Here is a 13,889-nt window from a genome sequence, read left to right as displayed (position 1 = left end):
GATCCCAGATCCCCATCTCCCTTCCTCCCTCCCTCAGACCTTGATCCGCTGCCGCCCACCATCAACGACCCTCATCATAGACGAGATCGAGCTGCTCCCTCCCTCCTGTTCTCCCCTAGCCTTATCCACTCCGAGCCAACCAACCACTCCGTCCTTGGGATTTTGTCGCGCGACGCCTCGTCTCGCCGGCCCGGCGACCACAGGCAGGCAGTCCACGGCCAGGATGGCGGCGTGCCCCGCCACGACCACGTACGCGCACGACACTCCGCGTCTCCCCTCCCTCTCCTACGGTTCCTAACATATGCGCTCCTCTCCTCTCCTTGGGTGACATGCAGGGCTCGCGTGGGAGCAGCGCACGGCGGAGGCCTTTGGAGGAGAAGCGGGAGGAGCCCAGATCCGCAACCGCTTCTGCGTCGGGGCACCTTCTTCCGCGTCGACGCCTACGGGAACGTGCTCTACCTCCACGCCGACGCCGCCTCGCCCCTCGCCTGGGACGTCCACCACTGGTTCCTCTGTGCTAGTAAGAAGGATTTTACTACATGTTCCTTGCTGTTTCATGAATCCACCACATGGTTCTGAACTCTGACGAACGGTGGATGGATGCTGGGTTTTTGTCGATCTGCAGGGGGAGGGAGGACGGTCCCGAGCAACCTGCGGATCATGCAGCTGCAGGCATCCAGGAAGAAGCACAACAAGCTCGAGTTCCTCGTCCCCTGGTGGGATCTGCAGCTCGGCATCTCCGTCAACCAGTTCCTCTCCATCTTCGCTTCCAAGAATCCCGACTTCAGGTGACCTCCTGTCTGACGCCCTTTATTGACCCCAAACAGTTTTCAGGTGAATTGACGGATTGTTCTGAAACTGTACATGCAGGAACAGAGTGTTCACGTTCCTGTTCGCCGACGGGGCCAACGAGGAGCTCAGCTCGCTGCAGGCCGTCGTGTTCACCAGCTAGTCCGTCCCCTGTACCTCCAGGCATGGCAGGTTCAGGGCTAGTGTTACTCACCGATCTGCATCTTTCAGCGTGTCTTCCATGATCTTGCCTCTGTTTTCCAATGGTACGACTTCAGGCTCCTCCCCAGTATTTCATTGTGCTGTTTCTTCAGTGCTCACTAGTTGCTAGTGTTCGACTGCTACCAGTGGCTTAAGATTAGTCTTTTATAATTGTTTTCTTGAGGATGAGTTACTGGGGATGTTCAGGCAATGACTCCAAACACTACAAGAAATCTGTTAATCTGCGACGGATTTCTGATGACGTTCTTCTAAGCCATCATGGAATCCGTCACAGAACAGGAAGATGTGAATGGGCTACAAAATGGTAGCCCCTTTATTACGGACTTCGAAGCACTGTCACGGAAATCATCATGAATCGACTAATCGGGCCTACTTGGGCCTACTTTCCCCCCCTTTAATACACCACTTGACCGTCACGGAAGGCGCTCCTGCTGATGTGTCATGCGTGCCCTTTGTTTGTCCCACATGTCAGTGAGACGTAATAAAAAACAAAGACGAAAACTAACATAGCGCGCGAGAGAATGAAATTTTAAGTCGCCAACGCGGGGAGTCAAAATTTTGGAGCCTACCCATTCTTAACCCTAATTCACCTTCCCCTTCTCCCATCTCCTCCCATACCAACCACCAGCCGCCGCCACCACCTATCCTCCTCGCGTCACTCCATGTGGGCACCGGCGGCGCCGACGCTGAACCACCACGCGCTAGGCCTGTCCCCATCTATCCTGCGCCGGACACCTCCCCATCTATCCCGCGCCAGACCCCTCCCTGTGTACCCCACGCCATACCCCTCCCCATTCAGATCTCGGTGTTGAGATACTGCGGCCCAGTGCTACCCTTCGAGCCGAGGCGGCAGCGGTGGCGCTGGGACGGACTGCCGGATTTGGAAGTACCCGAGGTCGCCGGCGGCGGGCATGGATCCAGCTCCATCCGGCGGCGAGCACAGATCCAGATCCGTCTGGCGGAGAGACAATGTGAGTGAGGAATCAGCCAACCCCCCACACGCTTCTCCCGGGCCCTTTTGTTCGTCGGAATTGAGTTCTTATACATTTTCTTATTTGGGTTGGGGGATCTGTAGGTTAGTCTCGTGGGGATGGTCAGCGGCAAAGCGGAACGGAACATGGACGTGCACTTCACGCTCGACGACGGCACCGGCAGCGTTGATTTCATCAGATGGTGAGTGCATCTCGGCAAATGGCTTGGTTGTACTTGAGTTGCAGATGTATATTAGGGGTACAGTTTTAGATTTTTATTTTTTGGATTCCATTGCTGGATGTTGGGCGTGGGATTTGTCCAATGCTGCAACTTCAATCTTCACTAGATTAAAATGTTGTTGGCTGTTAGTACAACAGTGCAAGAAATCCAATAATGGGAATTAAACCTGCAGTTTCTTAACCTTACGAACGACAAGTTACGAGCACTCCAGTTACGTTCACTTTGTTATGAGCACTACAGTTCCGCTCACAACCTGACGAACTATAAGTTAAGCTCAGTACTCTGATTGCAAACCTCTGCAACTCAGAGCAATCATCTCTATACGAATCCCACCAATCTGCTGGCCTGTTTTTAGTTCTTGTTGTAATAGCCGATTGCATTCCAAATAGACCCTGAGCATTCTTAAATGAATCAATCTGTAGATCTATCTTGACTCTTTCATCTTAATCTGAAACCATCTTTTCAAGACAAGTGTACAGGCCAAGTTTTACTTCAGCAGGCTTGAAATTATCAATATAGTGGCATTGTGGATTCAAATAATATGCAGCAGCATGCAGAGGCCTATGAAGTTGCATACGGCATCTTTCATCAATTATATTAAATATTGGAGTGTGGCTGATAAAAAAAATAGAAATGGTCAAACTTAACTACAATAAGATTAAGATAGCATATCCAAAAGCTACAATTAAGAATTACTAAATCAGTACAGTAACGTACCTTTTCTTCACACTGTTAATTTTTTTTATCTTTGCGATCCATCTCATCATATATGAACGACATTGCTGGCTTCTCATCTGAATCCACCAATCGAAGAACTTATATAATAATGAGTGCAGCCTACAGACATGTGGCAACATTAGGCCAAAACCCACAGCTATCCAAAACAATTCCTTGAACGACCTTCCCTTCTGCAGAATTAAATCTACTACCCCTCCACTCTTTGAAGTGAGCATATTGATCAATGTGCCCTTGTGCTAATGCAGACAACCCAAAGTCAAAGGCAGTAGCAAATCTTGTCACTGCTGGCCCACCTAAATCCCTCCCTCTAGTGAACTCTGTCAACCAAGTAAGAACCATTTTCATGATGCTGCTGTCTATGTTGTACCAGGAAGCCACACACCCCTGAAGAGCAACAAGTAAAACTGATTGATGTTGTGACCTCAATGTTGCAATGCACATCTGTTCAAAGTAATTACAGTAATATCTTGCACTACACATGTGTCCATGTCTGGCTTGCATGGCGACGATGATTAGATTGATTTATTCCTCTGTTTGGTACGCTTTGTTGTTTGCTATCACTGGGATAGTGGGTTATTCCTCCCTTATTCTTCTGCTTTCTGATTGAATATTTAAGTTTTGTATTACTATGGTTGCAAACAACGCTGATGCATGACTGGGCTATTGTACGCAAACACTAGAACTGTTACTTTGTGTTTCACTTCCTAACGTGGATGAGAGTACATCTTCATCCTGCTGTACTCATTGTTTCTCTATCATACTAATCTTTGTCCGATTGTGATTGCTTCTCCTTTGATCAAATAGGTGACACAAAGTGAGAGCCTTGAAATGAACTTCATTACTGCCTTGTTGTCTTACTCAATTCAAATATTACTGACTTCTTAATGTAGTTGTATAAATAATCCTTCTGTTTTCCTTCTTCCTTTCTTTTGCAAGCTAACAATTTAATTGGTGTTGAGTTTTTTTGCTTATTACAACAGAGGTGATGGATTTTGTACTATTGTATTTCTGAAAATGCATGTACACAGAATTGCAATCTCAAGGACCGATGGAAATGAAGATTGTGTGTTTTTCTTTAAGATTACTGCTAGATGGTATATTATTCTCGCTTCAGATTTAGGAGTGTTCGATTTGCTACATAGTGCAATTGTTCAGTCTCAAAATTTCATTGTTATTACTAGCATATTCTATATTTCTTGGTATTATTCACACCACGTCCTTGGTGAAAGCCTATTAGAAAGAATAATTAATCAATGGTGCGCTAAGTTAAACTAAACTGTTATGTATACAACCAGAACTAGATTATTTACTTGATAATGTTTCATGTGGGCAGAGATAATTGTGTGCCTTGTATCCCATCTCATATTGAAGTGTGGGTGGAAATAATTATGTACCTTGTATGCCACGAAGACTAATCGGTAAATGGGATAATGCATGATGTTTTCTCTTCCAACATGTTACTGTTCTTCACAATTCTCAGGTGTGGTTAATCTAGATGTGAATTTTATGGTCCAAAAGCATCAGACTAAATCTGAACCATTAAGTTCATCTATGTTCTGAAGTGCTTAACTCAAGTGCTTAACTGAAGTTTTCTGATGCTAGCAAATATTTGTCTTTGTAAAGAATTCTACTGTTAGCATAATAAGGTCACTAAATGCATCATTTAATTGCCTAAAATGGACCTGGCTTTGAGTGTTGTTATTTTACATGCAAAAGGCAAGTTTATTGACAGAAATTAGCTTTAATTGATGAAGATAGTATGCCATTAGTTTACTGTTTTCATGTTTTGTTAATTATGAAATACATTTTATTTTACGGAATCATCCATTTTGATATACCAAGCTCTGTCACGTGCATATAAACTTGATATTTTGTTGTTGTACTTGATGAATATGAAATGATTTGTCCACCCTTTGTTTTAAAATGAAGCTGACCTTTCTATGTTTGGATGATAAATTGTCACATTTATAGAACAAAATTTTTAACTTGTAACTAGTCTGCTATTTTCTATCGTGCGTTGCTCACATTTTCATGCTACCTTAATATATTAGCGGTGTGTCCATTAGATGATTGGTTGAAAAATCAACTAATATTATTACTACTTAGATTCATTTGGGAGCTGCCTATTATAACTTGTTATAATTTTGTATGTGTTTTGGATTCTATGCAGGTTTGGCAATTTGGAGATTGAAGTTTTTTAGCAGGAATTACTTGGGTTCGAATAGCTGTCTGGAAGCGGTGGTGTAGTGTTGTAGATTAAATCAGCTAATAGTGCATTTTTTTCGTTCAAGTCATGTTATTTGAAATTAAAAATATGTTTATATCGCTTGTGATGTTTTGATATTAAACTTTGTTTTTGGAATCAAACTAGATTGTTGAAACTCTGTATTGTCATATGAACAAATGCTATTGTTTCAATGAATATAATTTGGTTCTCTTGTAAATTGGGATGCATTGAGAGAAGAGGCTGGACTAAGAAAGGGGCAAATGGGCTGGACTAAAAAAACAGGTGGGCTAAAGGTAGGGCCAAAATAAACAACTAATGGGTTGTATTGGACTGAAATCCTAATTGGGCTGGTTACTGCATGGGCCTTGCTAGTCTCCACGTCAGATCCATGTAGACACATTGTTAGGTCCACGTTGCTTCCAGGTCATTTAAATCGTTGACAGTTTTTTCGGTCACAACCTAATTTGGGCTGGGCGGGCCTAGGGCAAGTCCATGACGGCCAAGAACCGTCATGGAAGGTATTCTATCAAATTATGACGTGATATACATGACGGATTTCGTGTCCGTCATGGACGGACACACATGACAGATTTTGGTTGATCTGTGACGGACTAGTACTGTCATGTACTAACAAGATTCTTGTAGTGAAATTATATGTGTTTTCTTGAGGTTCAGGTGGTGGACGTAGATCTACACGAGGTGCTTGGACAGCAGATCAGCCCGGAGCTCCGGGGCCGCCTTGCCCTGTCCTGCAGCTACAGCAGCAAGGTACATGAACTAAACAGTAGTAAAATTACTCCTCTTTTTGAACGTGGACGCAGCGAGTCAGATGTGAAATGGGTTGCAGGTGTGGCTGGTCGGCGACAGGCTGACAACGCGGGAGTAGGAGAAGGCGGAGCTGGGTTGCAATAGAATCCCAACAGGACCGATGCTGAAGGACCTGGACATGTGCTTCTTGACATTCCATTGCTTGGCAACACGTTCCAAGGGTAAAAACACCAGCACCCGCACCTTGTTTCTAGCGCCATACGAAATGCGGAATTTATTATTTTGCCTTCTGCTTACACAACACCATTATTATAGATGTGACCTGTACATTGCAATCCTCCTCCATTGCTTCATATGACGCTAACTAAACCCTCTCGTTTCAACTTGCAGATAGCCATCCCACCACACCAGCATGCCCCGGCTTCGAGGGAATCGGCCACTTCACCACCACAACGGGCAGGCTTTCCCTGCCCGCCTTTGGGCTGGCATCCTAGAAGCTCCGCAGCTCCCTGTGGGCGTCCAATGGTGCCCCGGAGCAGGAGAGTGTCACGTCGCTGATGTAGGAGGCGGACAACTGGCTCCGCTGCGTACAGGTAGACCACCCGGACTTCCAGTTCTTCGTGTCCCACTTCGGCGCGACGTGGAGATGACTGCTCTATTGTAAATTTCCTTTTTGTGTCTGTGTTAGTTATATGATGATGACTGTGTGTTGCCAAGTTTGAACTCAGCTAGCTGTGCGTTGAGCACAAGTCTGTTCTCTATGGCACATAGTGCAGCGCCCCTCTGCCGTGGGGGTTGTATCAGTTAAAAAAAGGCCTGCCTATATTGCGGGCTTTGACTGCAATTTCTTTGGTAGACAAGCATAGATATCTGACAATACCAACAAGCATGCCATGCATTGTTCAAGCTTGATTATCCACCCCAGTCTAGCTAGCAGATCATCCAAGGTTATGCTAGGTTGGTTGGTTCAATGACACCGAGGAGAGAAATAGAAATAGGAAGAATAGGGGAAGAATGAGGGAATAGGTTCTGTTTTTGTTCTTTCTTTTTTCTCTTCCCGATCTAAACATGTTGAAGGCTCTGTTTTGTGCAGGTTGCTCTCATGAGGAAAAGTTGTGGCTACAGGATGCCCTCCTCCTCTCCTCTACGCCCTGACATGGTGAGCTCCACCCCTCCTTCTACCCCTTGCAGATCTGATATGAAGTGGGCATTAGTTGCAATTGTTATGGCCACAACATAGCAACATTGTATTGCCTCGTCTATTTTTCATGTCTTGTGTGAAATCTGTACCCTACTAGAAGATGCCACCATCAAGTTAATAATAACACTAATGATCATTTGATTCTAGTCTAGAGATACAAATAACATTAGTTAGGTCCATGGATACATGGATTTTCACACACAGCTAGCAGCCTAGCAGTGTTAGCAAAGGATGCCAGTACAATGTTTATGTCATTCATTTATATTGAAGCAAATAGTAACTAACTGTCATGGGCTTTTTATTGTGGAGCTCCATGAACTTTTTTGGTCGATTGGCTCTCCAAGTTCCTGAAGAACAAATCATACAACCATTATCTTGTGGATTGATGCAGTTTCTCACCTTTTTGCTGCTGATATATAGTTCCTTGCTTGATTCTGGATACTATTAAGTTGAAATAAAATTGTATGAGAAAATGATCACTAAACTAAGGAGGCTTAACCTGATAATAACTTATTTTACGTTAATAGCCTACAATGTTGTCTTGAAGTTTATTGTCCAAAATAATACCTCTACTTTTTGTGTCCTTCAGGAATGCGTATCCTTCAGGACAACTCAAGCCCCTCCTCCTCTCCTGTACATGAATGTGAGATGCTGCGCATGCAAGATCTGAGCCAAATGGCATATTCTAATCTTTTTATTGCTGGTTTTTATGTACGATGTCATGAAGATGTACGTTTGAAATGTTGCTTTGATAGCAAAATTGTATTCCTGTGTACATGCTGCTTTGACAGCAAAATTATGAAAATTTCTCAACAATATATATGTGCAAAATTGTATTCCTGTGTACTGCGCCTGAAAAGGCTACAGCCAACTGATGATGACAACTGGGACCCATCTGACTAGTGGACCCTTCTTTTGGAGAAAAAAAAGAAAAACTAAATTCGTTTAGACAGAAAGGCCACAACCCAACAATAAAAAGGCTGCAATATTGGGCTTGGCCCATGAACCCGACCAAAAATTGACAGACAAAAAAAACACAAATAGGCTGAATTGTTGGGCTAGGCCCATGTAGAAAACCGAATTGGATCGGGCTGAATCTTGTGCCACATCAGCTTGCCACGCTGGATGCCTACGTGGCCTGGGGAGGTTGCTAGTGACCAAAACGCCACAGTAGGAATATTTTGGTCGTAAACATCCACGACCTTCTCACAGAGAAGGTCACTATAGTCAGTTAACGACCCTCAACTTTTGACCTTCTGTTTTTGGTCACAAAAAGGTCGCAAATGAAAAACAATGACCTTTCAGTGACCAATAGTCAAGGTCACAAGTTGACATATTTCTTGTAGTGAATCTGATCTTGTAGGAATTTCATAGGGTAGGATTTTCAAAGAAACAAATTCCTATGAAGCCTTTTGGTTTGTAGGAATGGATTCCTATTTTTATGTAGGATAGGAACCAATCCTTCACATTTCAAAGGAAAAAAAACATTAGTGTAGACTCAATGGAAGAATTCCTATGCTATGTATCAAATGACATGTTTTTCTTTACAGGAATTGAGATGCATGCCTTCTCATTTCCTATGATTTTTCTATTCCCATGAAATTCCTATCCTATGAACCAATTGTCGTGGTTCTAAGTCTGACAGTAGAGTGGGGGGTAGGTATAGAGAGGCAAGGTCCTAGCTATGGAGAGGTTGTAAACACAAGGGATGTACAAGTTCAGGCCCTTCTCGGAAGAAGTAAAAGCCCTACGTCTCGGAGCCCAGAGGCGGTCGAGTGGATTATATGTATATGAGTTACAGGGTGCCGAACCCTTCTGCCTGTGGAGGGGGGTGGCTTATATAGAGTGCACCAGGACCCCAGCCAGCCCATGTAATGAAGGGTTTAAGGTGTATTTAGTCCGGGGCGTTACTGGTAACATCCCACATAAAGTGTCTTAACTATCATAAAGTCTACTTAACTACAGGCCGTTGCAGTGCAGAGTGCCTTTTGACCTCCTGGTAGTCGAGTGAGTCTTCGTGGTCGAGTCCTTCAAGTCAGTCGAGTGAATCCCTCGTTGGTTGACTGGAAGGTGACCTCTTCTAAGGGTGTCCTTGGGCAGGGTACTTAGATCAGGTCTGTGACCCTACCCTAGGTACATGACCCCATCATTAGCCCCCGAATGGATTGAGGCTTTGAGTGACGGAGGAGTTGATGCTGTTTCCGATTGACCTTTGCACACTGGTCATGCGTTGTCCTGAATCCAGAGAATCTCTTCGTTGATAGTGAGCAACTCGCCTTCAGTCGACTCGATCCATTCTTTTCTTTCGTCGAGTGATCTTTCGGGCTTCGTCGATTTCCGAGCGATGGATCGCAGGAAATCCCGCGCCTGACAGACTGATCTGCCGTTAGCGGATTCCGTGGGATGCGAAATTTGGGGAAACGCGCGAAGCGGAGCGGACTGCGGCGTTCGGATGGGACGGGACATAGACGACTCGATTCTCGCGCCGCTTTCTTCGCCACGTATCTCGCCCGTGTAACAGTTCCAGGATATGATTAGATCTGCCAGGTCCACCTGTCATCCACTCGGAAGGGATCTTATAAATGCGACCGGCGGGGGTTTTTTGAACAGTGCTTCAGCATTCTCTCTCTCTACCTCCTTCGTCTCCGCCCAACGCGCTCGCTCTTGCCCCCGCACCACTTCTCCTCACGCGCCCCGCCGGAAGCCATGGTCAAGGAGAAGACGGCGGTGCTGGAGCGCGCGAAGAAGGCGTCGGCGACGGAGAAGGCGAAGGGGAGATCCACCAGTCGCGGTGGGTCTTCGTCCAGATCCCGCCTGCCGAAAGGCTGGGTCCAGGGAGATTGGATCCAGTCGACCATCACGGAGAAGGACCTCCTCGACATGGCCAACGAGGGCCTGATCCCCCATGGAGCTGCGAGGCTTCCGGGGAAAGAATGGCAGCCCCAGCCGGAAGAGGGTGAGTGCGTGCTTCTGGCTACCCATGTCGACCGCGAATTCTCTTTGCCGCCGAGCGTTTTCTTCCGTGGTTTCTTAAACTTTTTTGGAGCGCAACTCCACCACTTCACCCCGAATTCTATCGCCTATCTTGCCGCGTTTGTGTCCATGTGCGAGAGTTTTCTGGGCTGTCGACCGCACTGGGGCTTGTTCATGCACATATTCACATGTCGCTCTCAAACTGTGAAGAAGGCGAGTCCAGGCGACGAAAGAACCCGAGTGGTCCAAATGTGTGGAGGTCTGGGGATCCAGGTGAGAAACAAGAGCACCTTCCCAGCTATGACATTTCCCGAGTCAGTCAGAGGCTGGCAGTCGACCTGGTTCTACTGCCAGGACGAGTCGACACCGGGGCAGTCGAGTGGGCTCCCTCCATTTACCATGGACCGAGTGAACAAGCCCTCCTCCCTGAAGCTGATTCCGGAGGAGAAAGCTGACGTGAAGATGTTGATGGAGCGTGTAGTATAGTTGGTTCGGGAGGGAGTGACGGGCATGGATCTCCTGGAGGTTTCCCTTAGGCGTCGTATCCAGCCCCTTCAGTTCCGGAGCGATTGCATGTGGTTGTACTGTGGGACTGAGGACGAGACTCGGGTCCATCCAGAAGCAGTCGATGATGTCACCCTGGAAAGGTGGATGGCCGCCGTTACCGGAAACAAGGATAACCCACGCGGAGCCAGAAGGATTCCTCCACTCGACCACCACAGTGATCCAAACAAGGTATGCCTGCTCTGCTCCCCACTGTGTTCTTGTCATATTCATTTCTGTTTATTCTGCCAATCGGTCGATCGATCTTTGTCTTGATGTCTATCAGGCCCTCACCGAGCTGTAATCGATGCCCAATGGAGCACAGGCTCCGACTGAGGAGGGTGAAGCGAGTGGGGGCGAGAGCCAGGAGGAGGAGTGGGACTCGGACGCTGCCGAGGACGATGATGACGATGACGATGATGACGGTGATGAAGATGATGCTGAAGACGAGGAAGAAGAGGAGGAGGAGGACGTACCACCGCGCTCGGAAAGGCGGTCGAAGCTTGTCCACGACACTGCGACTGAACGTGGCAAGGGGGTTGCGACCGTTGCTCAGTCGACCAAGCGCCCTCGGACCACCTCTCCGGCGCCGACTGAAAAGGCGTCGAAGCAGCCCAGGGTGGCTCCGTCAAAGCCGACCAAACTCCTGCCGAAGATGAAGGTGTCCATCCCCACCATATCAGGGTAATCGTGCTGCTTAAGTCTTCTTATTTTGTACGAACTTTATCTCTGGCTGGCGCTGGGGTTAGTCGACTGATTCTTTGGAGTTGCAGTGCTGCTACTTCCGAGACCTCAGCCCGGGCTGATGACCATGAGATGGAGGACGCAGCAACCTCAAAACCAGGTACTATACTCTTAACGCCGTTTTTAGTCGACTGACTTATGATCTATAATCCTGATTCTTCTCTGTAGCTCCACCCAATGTTGTTATCACTCTCCCAGATGATGATGAAGATGAGGAACCGCTGAAGCACAGAAGGAGTAGGAAAACGTCTGCCAGCAGGGTGCCCCAGGATGTGACGGCGCCTAAGACTCTGGTTGCGGAGGAGGAGAACACCACTCGACATACTGTGTCCTTCGCAGATCCACTGACGAGTGCTCAGCAGCCCTCCCTCTTCACGACGCACCACGTCCCAGAGGACCAAGCTGGCGCCGCGAAGGAGGCGATAGGCCAGGCAGGGATCATGATGGAGCAGTTAAGGACCATCCGGGATGCGAGCCAGGCAGCTTACAACGCCAGTTCTGCCCTTCAAAGCAATGTTCAGGTCAGTCGACCATCGTCTGTTCTGTTAGGATATGCTATCAAAAACTTTTCTTTCCAACATCTACGGTAGTCACCCACTGGATGTGTCGATTTAGACTCCGTGTTAGCGGGGGCACGCTGAGTGCACCCGCTGGGTGTAGTCCCCAAGGCTAAGGTCGACTGCTGGCAGTCGGCCTTAGGCTTTATAATTTCAGTCTTTCCGTCATTCGACTATGGCGAATGGATTTCGAAAGCCGGTCGACTGGTCGACTCTGTCTTCAATAGGATTAGTGGGGGCACGCTGAGTGCACCCACTGGGTGTAGTCCCCGAGACTGTGGTCGACTGCTTGCAGTCGATTACAGTCTTTTAAAGAATACATCATTTTTTTTTTCGAGGTCGACTGGTCGACTCTATCTTCGACAGGATTAGTGGGGGCACGCTGAGTGCACCCACTGGGTGTAGTCCCCGAGACTACGGTCGAATGCTTGTATTCGGCTGTAGTCTTAGAAACGTGTGATTTTTCCTTTTTCACTCGGAAGTGAATTATATTTGACATTTAGTCGATTGGTTCTTCGCAGAACTCCTGTGATCTTGTGGCTCGCTACTCTGAGCTGGAAAACAAGCACATTCAGCTCGAGCTGAATTTGAAGCTGGTTCAGGAGAATCTGACGAAGGCAAAGGAGGAGACCGAAGGTATGTTTGGTGAGACCTTGACGACTGCTTTTTCCCTTCGTTTGTTTCAAAATCTGATCTTGCTGTAACTTGCAGGTAAGGTAAGGGAGGCCCAACAGAAAAAAGACCTTGAATTAGCTGAGAAGATCAAGCTTGCTGACGAGAAGTTAGCTTCAGTCACCAAGCTTGAACAAGACAATACCAATCTGAAAGCTGCTCTTGGGATCGCCAACAAGGAAGTCAGTCGACTGAAAACTGATAAAGCTTCCCTGACCGACCAAGTCAGTAAGTTGACTAGGAAGAAAAATGATCTGGAGTCCTTCCTGAGTGGTCTTGCCAAGAAGCTGTTCCTTATGCTTGAAGGTAAACCTCTATGCTCGGTAATCATTTCCAATCGTGGTTTTTCCATTCGACCATCGCCTTGACTCGGTGATCGTCCTTGCAGAATTTTGTCAAAACTTTGAAGAAGAAACTAGCCGGCTGGAACCAAACCTCGACCCCGTCAATTCTCCGGTGAACGACGAAGTTGCCATGAATGTTTTCCGACTGGAGTCCCGTGTTGCAGCTGTCGTGGACTATCTTGCAAGGCTGAAGGTCGCCACATCTCGCATCGACTCGACGCTCTGGCCCGGGGAGACTCTTCAGAATGACCTCGAGTCGCTGATGGCTCGCTTGAACACGATCCCTGGTCGAGTGCAGGAGTGGAAAAAATCCTCGGCTCGGTGCGGTGCAGATGTTGCTCTGTGTCTAGCCCGAGTTCACTGCAAAGATGCGCGAGAAGACAAGCTGGCGGCCCTCCGGGTGGCCAACACCAAGAAACACGACTTCAGGTCCTTTATGGAAACTTTCCTTGCGGCTGCCACTCGGATTGCAGATGGGATTGATCTTGATGAGTTTGTTGCACCTTCCAGCCCTCCACAGGAGGGGTAAAAAACTTCTTCTAAGCTCGACGCTTTAAATTTGCCTCGGTATGCCGAGTGGAGTTGTAACCGATAAACTTTAACAGGTCTAGTGCCTGAGCACTTTCGGTTCCTTTTGGTATCGATCCCAACTTGAACTTGGTGTTTGAATATGATTGCTCTTGGCTCGAAATGTCTTTTGCAGGTTCAAAGCAGGGCGCTTACTGCAATCAACTTATTCCTTAATCCACTTAGGTGAGCGCTGGGCTGCAGCTAAGCCTCCGAGTGGAAGTCTGGCTTATCACTCGGAAGGATTTTCATAACTTAGGCGAGCACTGGGCTGCAGCTAAGCCCCCGAGTGAGAGGTTTTCTCTTCACTCGGTAGGATTTTTATATCTTAG

The sequence above is a fragment of the Triticum dicoccoides genome, chromosome 4A, assembly GCF_002162155.2.
Source record: "Triticum dicoccoides isolate Atlit2015 ecotype Zavitan chromosome 4A, WEW_v2.0, whole genome shotgun sequence".
Lineage (NCBI taxonomy): Eukaryota > Viridiplantae > Streptophyta > Magnoliopsida > Poales > Poaceae > Triticum > Triticum dicoccoides.
The sequence above is the reverse complement of the archived record's forward strand: the minus strand, read 5'-3'. Positions refer to the sequence as shown.